This window comes from Notolepis coatsorum, assembly GCF_963971535.1.
Source record: "Notolepis coatsorum genome assembly, chromosome: 10".
Lineage (NCBI taxonomy): Eukaryota > Metazoa > Chordata > Actinopteri > Aulopiformes > Paralepididae > Notolepis > Notolepis coatsorum.
Window position 1 is genome coordinate 747,084 of NC_140174.1, and position 18,244 is coordinate 765,327.

The following is an 18,244-nucleotide window of genomic DNA, read 5'->3' on the forward strand; positions in this document are numbered from 1 at the left end:
AACTTAACAATTGTGTCTATTGAGCCGTACTGTATTGTACCCATTCTGCAATCTGTTAATAAACTTTTCAATCAATCTATCAATCAATCAATACACACAATTGTTAAGGGGATGCAGACCAGAGAAATACTTTCGTCTTGTTTACATCAGCGTCCCCCATTTTCAATTCATAATGAATAGTAAGTAAGGGTGCAACTTGCACCATGCAATCCATTCTCTGTGGATCTAGCCCTAAGTGCAATGTTCACCAAACCAAACAAAATGCTTATTTTGCAGAAATGGAAACACCACACAATAAAATTAACATAAATAAATACATTTTGTGTATCTATCAGTTAAATTGCATATTTAGGTTCATTCATTTATACACACACACACATTTATCTATATATTTATTAAATGTATTATTCTATATTATACTATACTATATAATTGTATTATTTTAATTGTATTATAATTATAATATAACTAAATCATACTATTTATACTACACTATATTGGTATACAGTATTATACAATATTTCAATATATTATTATTCTATGTTACGCTGCTACTGTATATGAATATGAATTTCGTTTTCTTGGTGTGATTATTATGGATGATAAATTAACATGGAAATCTCACATAGCACACGTTAAAAAAAAAAAGATGTCCAAGAGTATTTTTGTTATGAATAAAGTAAAGGATGTGTTAGAGTATGAGGCAATGAGAACACTCTACTGTTCACTCATCTCACCTTATCTCAGTTATTGTGTTAAAGTATGGGGGAATACTTATGGGACCAATATAAGACCATTATATATATACTATAAAGAGGGCTGTACGAATCACACATAAAGTGAATTATCGAGAACACACAAATACATTATTTATTAAATCTAGAATAATTAAACTTGAAGACATGGTTAAGTTTCAAACAATGTTAATTATGTTTAGGGCAAGAAACAATACACTACCAGAAAAACTACAAGATCTTTTTCATTTAGAAAGTGAGTTTAGTAGGAGAAAATACAATTTTAAACATCAGTTTGCACGTACCACTTAAACAGATGTGTCCTTCAGTTATTGGTGTAAAGTTGTGGAATTCTCTCCATAGCGAGCTTAAGGGATGTAATAGTGTTTGTCAATTCAAAAAGAATTATAAAAAAAAGAATTTAGTCAGTATGAAAGTCAAATGTGATCTGAATAGTAAGATATTTTCTTTTTTCTTTCTTTTATTCTTTATTATTATTATTATTATTACATTTTTTCTTGTTTAAACTGTGGATTGTTTGTTTCTTGTATATGGTATGGTATAAATTATTATTTTGTGTAAATTAGGTTGTACGCCGACCATTAAGTAAATACTTGTTTAGTTTAGGAATAAGGGGCAGGTAACTATAAGATTTATTCTTCTTCCTGCTCCTTTTGTCCATGGTATGGTATTTATGATTGTGTAATGAAGAAACTCTGATTGTATTGAGTCCATGTGGCAAATAAAACTCTGAATCTGAATCTGAAATCTGAATATACTATCTGAATCTGAAGAAAAATGCATCAGAATGGCTCCTTAAAAATTAGAGTTCAAAATAGGAAACTCTCGTCCAAGAAACAGTTACTTAGCGTTTACAGTTTGCTCCTCACATTTTACCCACTCACTCACACACTCACACACCGACGGCGGAGGCGACCATGCAAGGTGCCGACCTGCTCATCGGGAGCAGTTAGGGGTTAAGTGTCTTGCTCAGGGACACTTCGACACGCTGCCCGGGAGGAGTGGGAATCGAACCGGGAACCTCTGGATTACCAGACGACTGCTCTACCTCCCGAGCCACTGTTGCCCATTTGTTTGTTTATATATTGTATGCCTACATTCTCTGCACCTCTCCGTTACAGATGTATGTATATGTCTGTATTGTATATGTCTGTTCATTGTTGTTGTTTTATTTGTTTGTTTAATGGTGAGACCAAAGACATGAAGCTAAACTAACTAAACTAAACTAAACATGTTCAGCCTCAGTATCACTCTCATTCAGCACATTTCACTTTGTTCATATAACTTCCCAATCAGCAAATGTATTGTCATCATCACATACACACTCAAAACTCCCATAATTCTCCAACACAGTCCCCCCCCCCCTCACCTTTCGTAATCCATGTTTGATCTCCTCGACCGCTTTAGCGGCTGCTACTGTGTGCATACAGCCTGCTTCAGAACAGATGACTGAGCGTGTAGTGGGCCTTTTGTTATCCCTCACGTCACTTCCAGCTCTGTGCACTGGTTTGAATTCAAACAGAATGTGTAGCGACCTGGACGACCTGTACAAAAGAACAGTCTCTCTCTAGCTCTAGTCCCGCTTCACACAAGTGTGGTTTCCTTGTCTGAGTGAACTACCTCCTCTCTCCCTCTGTGTCTGTGGTGCAGCAGGAGAGCGCTCTGGGTTAATGTTTACTGATAATATAGCAGGCTGGAGGCAAAGGAGAGGTCTGGTGATAAGCTATGTATACAATGACTTGTTCTCTATATTCAGGACCTAGTGAGAAACATGCTGCATTATGGGTGCAAGCAAACAATGTTTTGATGAGATTGTTGATGTCTTGTCACCTGGCCCTATAAAAAGAGCTTTGTCGTAAACATTTTAGTTATTCTTGACTTTTATTGTACCAAACATGTTTACAACTTAGACAAAAAAGTATATTCAAACTTGAATTGCTCCTGAATTGCTCTACTACAATTTTGTAGCCACTTCTACCACTGTTTTGTAGCAATAAAAACACAACGGGATATGTAGAAACTATCAGCGACATTCACTGATGATTATAACTATTATATTTCTATCAGCAACACTTGTCATTACAATGTTATGATTTCTATTTTGAATACTGAACATGTCACATTCGTTTGGCACATAAACATGTTATATTATTCACTGAACCAGCAGGGGGAGCTCTCTGTCTTTTTATTTTCTTGGACAACTTTCCACTGGAAAACACATAAAGAAGTTGGGAGTTTCAGTGTATTTTCCATAGGGCCACCTTGGAAGGAACACAGAGATTTATTTTTTCATTCCTCCCCTATTTAAATATATATATATCACAGCCAACAGATAAAGAGGATGATAAAACACAGGATTCATGGTGACTTGAGTCGCCTGACCCTTTCCTGTTACAACACTGACTTCTCCATGTTTTCGTCTGCCCCTCCTTGGAAAGCACAGCGCTTCCTATTCTTGAAGGGAGCTGCCGAGCTGAGCAGCCGACAGCACAGTGTGTCATTGTCCTCCTGGTCCTGTAAGGAATCTTGATGTATGGTGCCACCCAGCGGGTTAACAGATCCCTGCTGGCTGGCTGCTCCAGGGCCTGTGTCTCTGGGTGGCGTCTCCAAGCACTGGGAATGTATCCATCCCTGACCCCTTCTTTGATGTGTCTTTCCTTCCTCCCCCCCGCTGAGGAAATCACGGATATAATCTGACTGCGAGGTAAAGGAGTGGCCACATCATGTGAGTGATTATATCAAGGATAGGACAGAAGGAAGGAAGGATGGATGGATGGATGTATGTATTGGAGTTGCATCACACCGTCTCCTCCTCAGACAGGCTGTAGAGGCTGCACCCTGGATCAGACAGGCTGTAGAGGCTGCACCCTGGATCAGACCGGCTGTAGAGGCTGCACCCTGGATCAGACAGGCTGTAGAGGCTGCACCCTGGATCAGACAGGCTGTAGAGGCTGCACCCTGGATCCCTGGTATTTTGGCTTTCCGCAGCAGCAGCAGTAGACACAGGAGAGAACGATCATGAAAAGAACCGTGGCTGCAAGGAGAGAGAGAGGGGGGGTGAAGTGGGGGGGGGGGGGGCAGGGTTTAAAGAGGGAGACAGAGAGTTTTGTATAATATACTGTGTGTATATATACAGTTAAAGTGAGTCAGCATTCGATTCGCACGTCACCTGAAACAATCGCAGAAAATAAACGTGTTGTGCGTCTGATTCACGTGACTTGCGGTCCTCTCTGATTTGTCCACTTGTGTTTTGACACGGTGTGAAAATAGATGGGCTGAGTATCCATGTCCTATAAAGATGGCTAATGTATGGAAAGCCCCTTGAATATTGAATATTACTATATTGAAGAGCACTGCTCTGTTGTCATCCAAAATTGAACTATTTTATCACTGTTCTATGTTAAATACCCTGTTTCAAGTTTCTTTATTAGTTGTCATACAGAAGTACAGAATACTTTTATACAAAATGCTTCTTTCTGTTACGCTCCAGAGACTGTGCTAGACAAAAATAGATAAGTATAAAATAAAATAAGTATAGCAAGTAAAAAATAGAAGTCACGTACGTAGACACAAGTGTTCAGTATGTACAATGTTCAATGCAGAGTAGAAGTAACTGAGTTACCATACAATATACTATATAGTGCAAAGCAGAAATGTATGTCTGTTCCATTTTATAATTCTTAGACCATTTTTAAACCGAATCATTTTATTACTGAATGAAACTGTAAACAGAGAACCTATTGGGATACTAGGTCCTAATGTGAAACACTGTGATTGACCTTACCTTGCTCATGCTTGCTTATGCCTATATTGTTGTGAAGCACTTTGAACTGCAACTTCTGTATGAAAAGTGCTATACAAATAAAGTATTATTATTATTATTATTACTGTGGCACAGTGGAGTAAAAAAAACACTGTCTAGTTAATCCTTCTATATGTATATAACCCATATAACTCTGTATGATAGCATGTGCAATAATGCTATATATATACCGTATATATTTTTATTCTTACCATATATACATCTTTCCACATCTGTCTGTACATACCTGCACATAATCCTTTTACATATCTGTGTCTTTATACCTGTATCACTGTGTACATATTCATATTACAACTCAGTTTAATCACCGCTACATTGTACATTACTGTTGCGCTTTACTGCTACATGTGCACTCTGGTTGGATGCCAAACTTCTTTTCGTTGTACTGTCCTTGTGCTGCATGATGACAATACATTTGCATCTAATCTAATCACTGATCACCCTGCGTCCTCCTCTGTCCTCTGTCACTAAAGACACACTGAAGGAGGAGGTCACCTTCTAGGGCTGCGTCCTCCTCTTCTTCTACTACTACTGCTGTGGTGTAACCACCGTCCCAAACACTCACCCACAAAGAGGAGGAGTACAAAGAAAGCGCCCAGCTCCAGGGGGTTGGCCTGGGGGAGACCCTGCAGTTTGGTCCACACGTTCTGAATGATGCCCAGCACCTCCTCCCTCACCTCCATCCTGCCCGCCGGGTGTCAGGGCCGCACGGGGAGAAACACCCCCACAGGGGAGCCTGGGAGACGGGAGCCGTGTGTCTGGATGATGGGGGTGTGCCTGGAGCTCCCAGCGCCGCGCCTGTAGAAGAAGAAGAAGAAGAACAAGAAGAAGAAGAAGAAGTCTTTATGTGTCATGCAGATGGTAAAATGGACTGCATTTATATATAGCTATTTTTATCCAAAGGGCTTTACAATTTGTTCCCCACATGTTACCCGTTCACTCACACATTCACACACCGACGGCGGAGGCGACCATGCGAGGTGCCGACCTGCTCACTGGGAGCAGTTAGGGGTTAAGTGTCTTGCTCAATAATGCATATAATCCTTTTTACATATCTGTAGATACTATATCTATATCTGTACATATCTCTTACCTACTCTTACTAGTTACGCTGCTGGCCAGTATGACTTACTACCATAGTGTCTTTATACCTGTATCACTGTACATATTAATACTATATCTATATCTGTACATATCTCTTACCTACTCTTACTAGTTACGCTGCTGGCCAGTATGACTTACTACCAGAGTGTCTTTATACCTGTATCACTGTACATATTAATACTATATCTATATCTGTACATATCTCTTACCTACTCTTACTAGTTACACTGCTGGCCAGTATGACTTACTACCATAGTGTCTTTATACCTGTATCACTGTACATATTAATACTATATCTATATCTGTACATATCTCTTACCTACTCTTACTAGTTACACTGCTGGCCAGTATGACTTACTACCATAGTGTCTTTATACCTGTATCACTGTACATATTAATACTATATCTATATCTGTACATATCTCTTACCTACTCTTACTAGTTACGCTGCTGGCCAGTATGACTTACTACCAGAGTGTCTTTATACCTGTATCACTGTACATATTAATACTATAACTCTTTGTAATACGTACGTTGTACATTACTCTTGGTACACCTGAACAATAAACTGGACTGGTCGGACAACACAGAGGCCCTCTACAGGAAGGGACAGAGCAGGCTGTTCTTCCTGAGGAGACTCAGGTCCTTCAATGTGTGCAACAAACTGCTGCAGTCTTTTTACCAGTCTGTTGTGGCCAGCATCCTCTTCTATGCTGTGGCATGCTGGGGAGGCTACATCAACTCAAGGGACACCAACAAGCTCAACAAGCTGGTGAGGAAGGCTAGCTCCGTGGTGGGAGTCGAGCTACCTAGACTTGAGGTGATGGTAGAGAGGGGGATGATAAGGAAGCTGGATGCCATCATGGAGAACCCCTACCACCCCCTCTACGACGAGCTAGTCAAGATGAGAAGCTCGTTCAGCCACAGACTCATCCCCCCCCGACACTCAACTAACCGCCTCGGACAGTCCTTCATACCAGCGGGCTCCACAACAGTGGGCAGCGACTAGCAGCCTCCAGGCCCCACAACAGGGGGCAGCGACAGCGACTGCTACCAGACATTGACCTGGGACTTATAGGAACCCAAGGGGGACAAAGTAGACTACCCTGGTACTTTGATTAATGTATACTCAGTAGATAGTAAATTATTATAACACCACCTCTTGCATACTGCACCTCATGTGACACTGTGAATAATGTGAATATTCCTCAGCTAGTCAGTTAGTAAATTATATTGACCATATTGATCAAATTGTTTACACTGCCTGTGTTGTCTTTTACTACCTGTATACTGTTTTGTTTTACTACCTGTACCCCTCCCCCCTCCCCCCATGCTGCTATGATGCCTGAATTTCCCCAAGGGGATTCAATAAAGGAATATCTTATCTTATCTTATCTCTTATCTTACTCTTGCACTTTACTGTTACATTTGCACTCTGGCTGGATGTCAAACTTCCTTTTCGTTGTACTCTCCTTGTGCTGTATGACGACAATACATTTGAATCTAATCTAATAGGCCTTTTTTCATAAACGTTCTAATTGTTCTAAAAGTTTATTTCCCATTAACCCTTTCACTGCCACACGACAGAAGGTTAACCCTTTACTCCGTGGAGCTAACGATGCTAATGATGGAGCATCGCCGTCGGTTGTTGTTGTGTGATAGTAAAGGGCTAACCTTCTGTATTGTCACAGTGGAAGGGTTAACCGGCTGTCGTGTGGCAGTGAAAGGGTTAAAGTGTTGCACAGGAAATACACTCTGGCCCATGCTGTGCCCCCCCCCCCCCCCCCCCCCCCCGACAAGGGGAGTGTTCTGAAAAGGTCCATAGCAGCTACAGTGCTGCCCGCTGAACAAGAGAGATCATGTGGAGCTGGCACAATACACCCATAGAGAGAACACAATGAGTGAGTCGGCTGCTCTTCAGTGGCTTTAGGCTACTGGTCATTAGGTGGTCACTGCCAACTGAACCTAGTTGGAACAATATATAAAATTCACAATATCTCAAGATAAATAATAACTATGTCTCTCTCAATAACAAACGTTCACTCACGATGTCCATTCAAAACCAATAGGCTGTCAGAATAATAAACATACAATAGGCTGTAAAATAATGGGTACTCATTATCTTATTATAGTATCTAGCCTACAATCCTAGAAGCAGCCTATATTTATAGAAAACAATAAATTAGCAAATCAAAGATTTGTTGTAAATTCAATAGTAAGGATTACAAGTTACATTACTGTAGTTTCTCTTGTATACTGTAGTAGGTAAACAACATTAAAACCATTCATTCTTTGCTATATTCAATGTATCTTAATTATACATATTTACAGTGTAGCTTGATCACACTGTTCACTACCTTCAGCCCACTACCTGGATGTTTACCGTTGTTATGGCAACAAGTGCCCGCTGACGTTAGCCTATATGGGGTTCTCAAACTTTTTCACACCGCGACCCCATTTTATTCAGGATTTTTTTTGGGGACCCCACACTTAACACTTTGAGCGCCAGCCGTGTTTTCCTTTTTACCCCGTTGAATGCCACCATCCACGGCCAATGTTAACGTTAATATCGCCTAATCTATGTTTTAAATTATGGCTATGTGTCTAATCTGCCCGTCGCTTATCAAAGAATCATTTTCCAGTCAACATTGGCAAGGCAGATTGTTTTTTTATCGCTATCTATCTGTTGAACATTATTTGCCTCCATTTATGCTTTGTATATTCGTTGTCTTTGTTGTCTGTATTATTTCCACTGTGTTAGACTTGTGTCCCTACTGTCTGTGTTTTGCTTTAAATAATTTAAATTAATCTCCAGAGTTAAAGCATTCCTTTTGACAGCCCTAAAAATAACACATAATTATAAGCAAATGAGCAACTACATATAAATATCCTCTGTGCCACACACACACTTTCAACCTTGGAATGGTCTGCTGAGAGTAGAAATAAAGTAGACATCCCCCTGCTCCACCCTTTCCCTCTGAGCCCACCGTGCAATTTGTATTGCATACACTGCAATTTCTCTTCGACGCTGGTGTGCAGATAATGCATACATGCGCTATATTCCTAAATATACTACCGACTGTGATTTTCTACAGTCATTCATTATATATGCAGCACCTCTAATTAGCCACTGGTTTATTCCCTCTTGTGTGTGGGAGTGCGGATGAAGTACGCACGTGTTTGTGTGTCCATGTGTCTGTGTGTGTGTCCATGTGTCTGTGTGTCTGTTTGTGTGTCCATGTGTCTGTGAGTGTTTGTGTGTGTGTCCATGTGTCTGTGAGTGTTTGTGTGTGTGTCCATGTGTCTGTTTGTGTGTCCATGTGTCTGTGAGTGTTTGTGTGTCTGTGTGTGTGTTTGTGTGTGTCCGTGTGTCTGTGTGTGTTTGTGTGTCTGTGTAGGTGGAGACCGCCTGTGTGACTGACTCCCTGCCAGAGTCTGGGTGTATCTGAAGTGGTGTCTGGCTGGCGAGGCCCATGCTGTATATCTGAAGTGGTGTCTGGCTGGCGAGGCCCATGCTGTGTATCTGAAGTGGTGTCTGGCTGCGAGGCCCATGCTGTGTATCTGAAGTGGTGTCTGGCTGGCGAGGCCCATGCTGTGTATCTGAAGTGGTGTCTGGCTGGCGAGGCCCATGCTGTATATCTGAAGTGGTGTATGGCTGGCGAGGCCCATGCTGTATATCTGAAGTGGTGTATGGCTGGCGAGGCCCATGCTGTATATCTGAAGTGGTGTCTGGCTGGCGAGGCCCATGCTGTGTATCTGAAGTGGTGTATGGCTGGCGAGGCCCATGCTGTAATCTGAAGTGGTGTATGGCTGGCGAGGCCCATGCTGTATATCTGAAGTGGTGTCTGGCTGGCGAGGCCCATGCTGTATATCTGAAGTGGTGGCTGGCTGGCGAGGCCCATGCTGGTTATTTTAAACCCCGACCGGCTATTCCAGACTTGGCCCTTCAGACTGGGGCCTGTCCTCAGCCCTCTGCAGCTGGGCTGTGTGGGGGGCAAGCTATCGTAGGCTGGTACTAGAGGCTGGCACTCAAAACAAAGAGGAGAGGCTGTGAATTTACACTAAAACAGGAAGACAAACATTAAGATAATCTGTGAGTGGGGTCTAAAAAGGACACAAAAAAAAACGGCTATTTATATTTCAGCTATTTGATAGTGTATCATGACCATAAAAGCAGCCTGAGGGAAATGAATGTTTTGGTTGGTATTATTGAGCCAGGCACCCTTTGGTAGGTAGAGTGTGGCGAGAACATACCACTCCCAGAGGGCGGTGTCTCTGTCGCCCCCCTGTGGTCGCCTGAACCCTCTGAACACTCGCAGTACTGTATGTATCCTTTGGTTGCCGACTGTGATAAGTGTGAGAAATAGGCTACTTTCATTGTATTCGTACAATATATTCTGAATTGCATGATGTGTCCCAATCCAATTGAACTGTCCCAATGTTTTTTCTTTTGCAGTGAAGCACTTAAACATTTAGTCACAATCTGGTCTACATTGATGTTCTGAGGCATGATTCAACTTCTGTATTAATTAAGTGTTGACTTGTAACGCTCACACATCATGCTTCTCCATTAGTTCTAGATACTATGGTACTGAGTGAGTGAGTGAGTGAGTGAGTGAGTGAGTCTGTAATTCAGATAATGCAACAAGTACAATGGATTATTACGCTCCGTTTGCTCCACAGCATAAACAATTAACCGACAAAAGCAGGTATATTTGTATTTATATACAATAACTGTCTGCGGTATGTGCAATAACACAAGTACACATACGTACAAGTAAATAAATAAATGCCAGTGTGTGTGTCAGTGTGTGAATGCACATGCTTGCATTATGCACATGCATGTTTATGTCTGCTTGCCAGGTCTGCGTGAGGAGGAGGGGGGTGGGTACGGGGTGGTGTTGTGGGCACCAGGTCTGTGTGAGGAGGGGGGGGGGGTACGGGGTGGTGTTGTGGGCACCAGGTCTGCGTGAGGAGGGGGGGGGGTACGGGGTGGTGTTGTGGGCACCAGGTCTGTGTGAGGAGGGGGGTGGGTACGGGGTGGTGTTGTGGGCACCAGGTCTGTGTGAGGAGGGGGGGGGGTACGGGGTGGTGTTGTGGGCACCAGGTCTGCGTGAGGATGAGGGGGGTGGGTACGGGGTGGTGTTGTGGGCACCAGGTCTGCGTGAGGAGGAGGGGGGCACGTGTTGTTGGTGTTGTGGGCACCAGGTCTGTGTGAGGAGGGGGGTGGGTACGGGGTGGTGGTGTGGGCACCAGGTCTGCGTGAGGAGGAGGGGGGTACGGGGTGGTGTTGTGGGCACCGCTCCAGCTAGTGGTGAAAATGCCTCACCCACCTGTTGGGGTTACCATGAAGAATGTCTGCCTGTGAGTTAGTGTTCTATTCCTGTATCAATGTATTCTGGTTCTTGAAATGTGCTTTATATTTATTTACGTAAATGTCCAATGTCATTTGTAATTATTGTTTTGTAATCAGCTTCTCACATAACAATAATAGAGTGTTTTCTCTCCATCCAATGGCAATTATTACACAAATTCTCCCCCCCCCCCCCCCCTTTTAATCATGTTGACATCCAGTTGACAGCGCCGCTGTTTGTGCCATATCCGCCGTTTTCATGAACATCAATGACTTTGATTGATTGATTGAAAACTTTATTAACAGATTGCAGAATGGGTACAATACAGTACGGCTCAATACACACAATTGTTAAGGGGATGCAGACCAGAGAAAGACTTTCGTCTTGTTTACATCCGGGTCCCCCATTTTCAATTCATCAGGACATACATGACATACAGATAGACAGTACTGCTACATCTATACATTTATGACATACCAGATTTGCAAATACAGTACTGTTTGTGATACAAAAAAAGACTAACAAGCTTCAAAGGTACTGAATGATGAAGAGACTCTTCTTACCAACGAGAGGAACTTCAGTCGCGGTGTCTCCTGGACCCTTCACTCTCCTCAGAGGAAAACACTGTTGCTCCTTGTGTTCACCCTCCCCCTGCTCTCAGTGCTCCTGTACCTGTACCCTAACCCTAACCCTCCCAGCTCCAGGAACCCTAACCCTCCCAGCCCCAGGGACCCTAACCCTAACCCTCCCAGCTGCAGGGACCCTAACCCTAACCTCCCAGCTCCAGGGACCCTAACCCTAACCCTCCCAGCTGCAGGGACCCTAACCCTAACCCTCCAGCTGCAGGGACCCCCAGAGCGATTGCTGTTGGTTGAAGAGCAGACTGCAGTCTGTATGTGTTAACAAAACAAAAACAGCAGCAGCAGATTCTCCTCCCTCCTCTCTCTCCCCCCTTCCTTCCTTCTGAAGCCAGAGTTCACTCTCTACACCACGTCCTCCTGCTCTGAGTTTGTGTTCCTCCTCCTCCCTCTCCCTACGCTCTCTCTCTCTCTCTCTCTCTCTCTCTCTCTCTCTCTCTCTCTCTCTCTCTCTCTCTCTCTCTCTCTCTCCTCTCTCTCTCTCTCTGTATCTACCTCTCTGTGGTCATGCCCACTCCTTTCTCCCACACACACCCCCTCTTGTCTCTCCGCTCCCTCTCTCTCTCTCTCACCCCCTCTGTCTGTCTCTCTCTCTCTCTCTCTCTCTCTCTCTCTCCCCCTCTCTCTCTCTCTCTCTCTCTCTCTCTCTCTCTCTCTCTCTCTCTCTCACCCCTCTCACCCCCTCTCACCCCCCCCCCTCTCTCTCTCTCTCTCTCTCTCTCTCTCTCAAAGAGAAACAGCTGCTCCTGCAGCCTGGCCTCCTTTTTGTCTTTCGTCCCCTGGAGACCAACTCCTCCTTCTAGGGGGCAGTGTGTGTGTGTGTGTGTGTGTGTGTGTGTGTGTGTGTGTGTGTGTAACTCAGTGTTGAGTCCATCTGGTGCCCTGCCACACACACACACACACACACACACACACACACACACACACACACACACACCAGTACTGAAGAGTGCCTACATGCATTTGTCGTTGATTGACTATAATTTGCTCCGCTCTGTGCTTTTCTCCACGTCAACTATAGGAAATGGTCAAAAAGGGCGCCGTTGTTTAAGTGTGCGTGTGGATGTGTGTGCAATGAGTGTAGATAGATGGATGGGTAATGTTACATTGAGTCCACATCGAGCATCATAGAAGCTCCCGTTGTGTGTGTGTGTGTGTGTGTGTGTGTGTGTGTGTGTGTGTGTGAGTGATACACTTTCTACTTTTAAAGTTACCTTTCAATTGTTAATGGTTCATACAATGGCCATAACAGGCCATCATTATAAACCGAGGGACATTTACATTTAGCCATTTAGCCATTTAGTCATTTAGCCATTTAACCATTTAGCCATTTAGTCATTTAGTCATTTAGCCATTTAGCCATTTAGCCATTTAGCCATTTAGTCATTTAGCCATTTAGCCATTTAACCATTTAGCCATTTAGCCATTTAGTCATTTAGCCATTTAGCCATTTAGTCATTTAGCCATTTAGCCATTTAGCAGACTCAGAGGAGCGGGATGCAGGCTTCATGAATCTGAATGGAGCTCTCTGTGGACGGGAAGCCTTGAGAGAACGCCCCCTTGACCCAGAACTGCGTCCACTGTGGGACAGAGTGACCATAACCGGTACGAAGTGACGCATTGGACCCGTGTTGTCCCTCCTTCATACAGACTGTGATGTGAGTAACACTGGTCTGTGTTGTCCCTCCTTCATACAGACTGTGATGTGAGTAACTCTGGTCTGTGTTGTCCCTCCTTCACACAGACTGTGATGTGAGTAACACTGGTCTGTGTTGTCCCTCCTTCATACAGACTGTGATGTGAGTAACACTGGTCTGTGTTGTCCCTCCTTCACACAGACTGTGATGTGAGTAACGCTGGTCTGTGTTGTCCCTCCTTCATACAGACTGTGATGTGAGTAACACTGGTCTGTGTTGTCCCTCCTTCATACAGACTGTGATGTGAGTAACTCTGGTCTGTGTTGTCCCTCCTTCACACAGACTGTGATGTGAGTAACACTGGTCTGTGTTGTCCCTCCTTCATACAGACTGTGATGTGAGTAACTCTGGTCTGTGTTGTCCCTCCTTCACACAGACTGTGATGTGAGTAACGCTGGTCTGTGTTGTCCCTCCTTCATACAGACTGTGATGTGAGTAACACTGGTCTGTGTTGTCCCTCCTTCATACAGACTGTGATGTGAGTAACACTGGTCTGTGTTGTCCCTCCTTCATACAGACTGTGATGTGAGTAACACTGGTCTGTGTTGTCCCTCCTTCATACAGACTGTGATGTGAGTAACACTGGTCTGTGTTGTCCCTCCTTCATACAGACTGTGATGTGAGTAACACTGGTCTGTGTTGTCCCTCCTTCATACAGACTGTGATGTGAGTAACACTGGTCTGTGTTGTCCCTCCTTCATACAGACTGTGATGTGAGTAACACTGGTCTGTGTTGTCCCTCCTTCACACAGACTGTGATGTGAGTAACACTGGTCTGTGTTGTCCCTCCTTCACACAGACTGTGATGTGAGTAACTCTGGTCTGTGTTGTCCCTCCTTCATACAGACTGTGATGTGAGTAACACTGGTCTGTGTTGTCCCTCCTTCATACAGACTGTGATGTGAGTAACACTGGTCTGTGTTGTCCCTCCTTCATACAGACTGTGATGTGAGTAACACTGGTCTGTGTTGTCCCTCCTTCATACAGACTGTGATGTGAGTAACACTGGTCTGTGTTGTCCCTCCTTCATACAGACTGTGATGTGAGCTGGTCTGTGTTGTCCCTCCTTCATACAGACTGTGATGTGAGTAACACTGGTCTGTGTTGTCCCTCCTTCATACAGACTGTGATGTGAGTAACACTGGTCTGTGTTGTCCCTCCTTCATACAGACTGTGATGTGAGTAACACTGGTCTGTGTTGTCCCTCCTTCATACAGACTGTGATGTGAGTAACACTGGTCTGTGTTGTCCCTCCTTCATACAGACTGTGATGTGAGTAACACTGGTCTGTGTTGTCCCTCCTTCATACAGACTGTGATGTGAGTAACACTGGTCTGTGTTGTCCCTCCTTCATACAGACTGTGATGTGAGTAACACTGGTCTGTGTTGTCCCTCCTTCATACAGACTGTGATGTGAGTAACACTGGTCTGTGTTGTCCCTCCTTCATACAGACTGTGATGTGAGTAACACTGGTCTGTGTTGTCCCTCCTTCATACAGACTGTGATGTGAGTAACGCTGGTCTGTGTTGTCCCTCCTTCATACAAACTGTGATGTGAGTAACTCTGGTCTGTGTTGTCCCTCCTTCATACAGACTGTGATGTGAGTAACACTGGTCTGTGTTGTCCCTCCTTCACACAGACTGTGATGTGAGTAACACTGGTCTGTGTTGTCCCTCCTTCACACAGACTGTGATGTGAGTAACACTGGTCTGTGTTGTCCCTCCTTCATACAGACTGTGATGTGAGTAACACTGGTCTGTGTTGTCCCTCCTTCATACAGACTGTGATGTGAGTAACACTGGTCTGTGTTGTCCCTCCTTCATACAGACTGTGATGTGAGTAACACTGGTCTGTGTTGTCCCTCCTTCATACAGACTGTGATGTGAGTAACACTGGTCTGTGTTGTCCCTCCTTCATACAGACTGTGATGTGAGTAACACTGGTCTGTGTTGTCCCTCCTTCATACAGACTGTGATGTGAGTAACGCTGGTCGTCGGTCTCCATAAGACAAGAGGATGAAGAGCTGATGCTCCTTTATTACTTAAACAACATAAACTGAAGAAGGAATTTGTATTTTCCCCAAAATTAACTAAAACAAACATCTGACGGTGTTGACGAGAAACTGACGGAGTTGACAAAATTGTATATGCATCTCTGATAAATGAACACATGCATTTTTTAAACAGATGGAAGTGACAATGATAAGAACTAATAACTCCTTGTCTTATACTGAACATTTTGTTAACCTAATTGTAATAACAACAAACTTTACATACACCGTTTCCAACTATTACAAAATGCACTGTTTCCAACAACAAAAACAGTAATGGGGACCAGGACCCCTTCTTCTCGTCCCTGTTTTCATCTACCTCCTCTACACCACTTCCTGATCTCAACTTTCTCACCCACTTCTCCTCTTCGTTTCCTTCTGCATTTCCGATTAGTTTCACTATGATGTCTTGAACTGGGCAGAAACAGAACCTTTTCTGTTGGACCATGGGGATGCAGAAATTCCACGTTCACATCTTGTTGATCAGTATCCACATCGATGATCTTGGCTAGCCACCAGTGGTCATCATATTAGGGCGGGCCATACTTTTGTGCAAACATGAATCTTAAAGAAATCTTAACATGAGGGGTGTCTAAAATATGTGTTTCTTGTGGGGAATTAAAATATAGGAAACATTTTCGGATATGATAACTCTAACTTACATAATTTTGTATTTCAAAATGTCAGATTTGACAATTTTTCACCCCTTCGCAGGGCCGGACTGGGGGAATTATTCAGGCCAGGAAATATAGTGCGAAATATAGCCCAAGTCAGGCCACTTTTTAAGCAGGGGGTCCCCCACCAGGAAGATTTTTGTTACAATGACTTAATTCCCTACATGCTGGTGCAGGACCTTTAAAATGTTTACCCTTTAAATGCCATTGTTTGTGATGGTATCACAAATTATTGTTAAAAAAAACACACACATTTAAATATTTTCAATATATCAAATGCAAAGTGGATTTTTCTGGGGGGGATTATTACAGGCTAATAATTGTTATAATCATCATGTGTCAATGATTAGCAACAACACTGATTTTGATGAATTTTTTGTTTTTGTAATGTCAGACTTAACAACTCAGAAATCAGAAAAGTTAGAGTATTTCATTTTTAATCTGACATTACAAGAAAAATTTAAAATTGAAATGGTTATGATCAGGACTGAAGTTTAATAAAAGATTTATGGGGGAAATAAGTGACAGGGGATGATGATGATGCATGGTAACATTAGCTATGTTAGTTAGCTAGCATGTTTATTTTTATCACTGACTAACCTGGTGGTCCCGTGGTGCAAGAAACATTTGGGTCAATGTTGCCACATTTAGCGGCAACATTTAGGGCGTCCCGTCTCTGCTCCATGCTTCCTCTTTTTTTCACTGTTGAAGTGTTGAAACATTTCATTTCCAGTAATTCCCATCTGACTGTTCTGTGAAATACAAGCAGTCAGCAGCAGTATGTATTTTTCTCTCCCTCCCTCTCTGCCCCACCCTTCCTCTTTTCTCCACTGTTGAAACATTTCATTTCCAGTCATTTCCATCTGACTGTTCTGTGAAATACAAGCAGTAAGCAGTATGTATTTTTCTCTCTTTCCCTCTCTGCTCGACCCTTCCTCTTTTTCCACTGTCCATCTTCAAGCGCAGGTTATGCTTGACATTTTTTGTCTTTCGCTGTCTCTCCCTGTCATTTTGCAGAAGTGCCATCTGCCATTCCATTCACCATCTCAACTGTCAATCAGTTGTATGGCCTGGTCCCGCCTCCACCAATCACATGCGGCTCCCTTTGTGTGTGTGTGACAGACAGACAGAGCTCCCGATGGCCAGTCCGGGCCTTCACCATACATGGATGCCAACATGAATCTGAAGGAAATCCTAACATGCAAGGTATCTAAATGATGCGTTTCTTAATGGGGAATTTAAATATGAATACATTTTTGGGATAGGATAACTCTAACCTACATAATTTTGTATTGCAAAATTTCAAAGATTTTAAAAGATATGGGAAATAATTTATAATGACAAAGCCATCATTAGCACTATCCATCGTCACACATCGTCACACGTGCAGAGTTCAGGAAGAAATCCTGGACAGTCTGTGTTTACACCCTGTATGAATGTTGGCTTTTTCTGAGGATGCTCCCTTTCTCTCATTAACTTATAGGTTAACCCAGTGTTTCTCAAAGTGGGGGGCGCGCCCCCCAGGGGGGGCACAAAGGCATGACAGGGGGGGCATTGAGATTTATTAAAAAAAAAAAAAAAATAATAATAATTGATTACAGAAAATTATCACTAAAGTGCTATCTGTTGCAGCTGCACTGTTCTCCATGAAAAGACCATTTCTCAAAATCTGAAAATCATTATTTAATAAAACACAGAAAAGGATCACCAAGTTACTCTGGATAAAAAAAACCTTTACAGACAACATTGAGACAAAGCTTCCTGACACATCTCCATCCAAACTCTTGAAATCTCATCTGATACCGCCTAGAGAGCTAGTTTCAGAGTGTGGTGCTGAGTACCAAGTATCTCATGATGCAGCAGTTAAGGTGTTGATACCATTCAGCACCACATACAGTATCTGTGTGAAGCTGGCTTTTCATCCATGACAGCTCTGAAAACAAAATATAGGGCCAATTTGAAAGGTCACGATATTGGTGTTATTTCAATAAATTTAAACATGGCCCATTTCATGACTATTTTGTTGGGGCGAGGGGGAGGGGGGGGCCCAAAATATTTTGGTCCGCCAAAGGGGGGCCTGACAGAAAAAGTTTGAGAAGCACTGGGTTAACCCAAAGTCTTTCATTTGTTGAAGAAGATGATACTTTT

At 43.1% G+C, this 18,244-nt stretch overlaps 1 long non-coding RNA gene across 1 annotated transcript; it reads right to left on the reverse strand.

Annotated features, from left to right (window-relative positions):
* Nucleotides 1-2,697: 2,697 nt before the first annotated feature.
* On the reverse strand, nt 2,698-11,745 carry LOC311235290. Its single transcript, XR_014620151.1, has 3 exons — nt 11,600-11,745; nt 5,144-5,376; nt 2,698-3,789 (listed from the first exon to the last, which is right to left on the reverse strand). It is a non-coding gene; the product is annotated as an uncharacterized lncRNA (long non-coding RNA).
* Between the last annotated feature and the right edge of the window lie 6,499 nt (nt 11,746-18,244).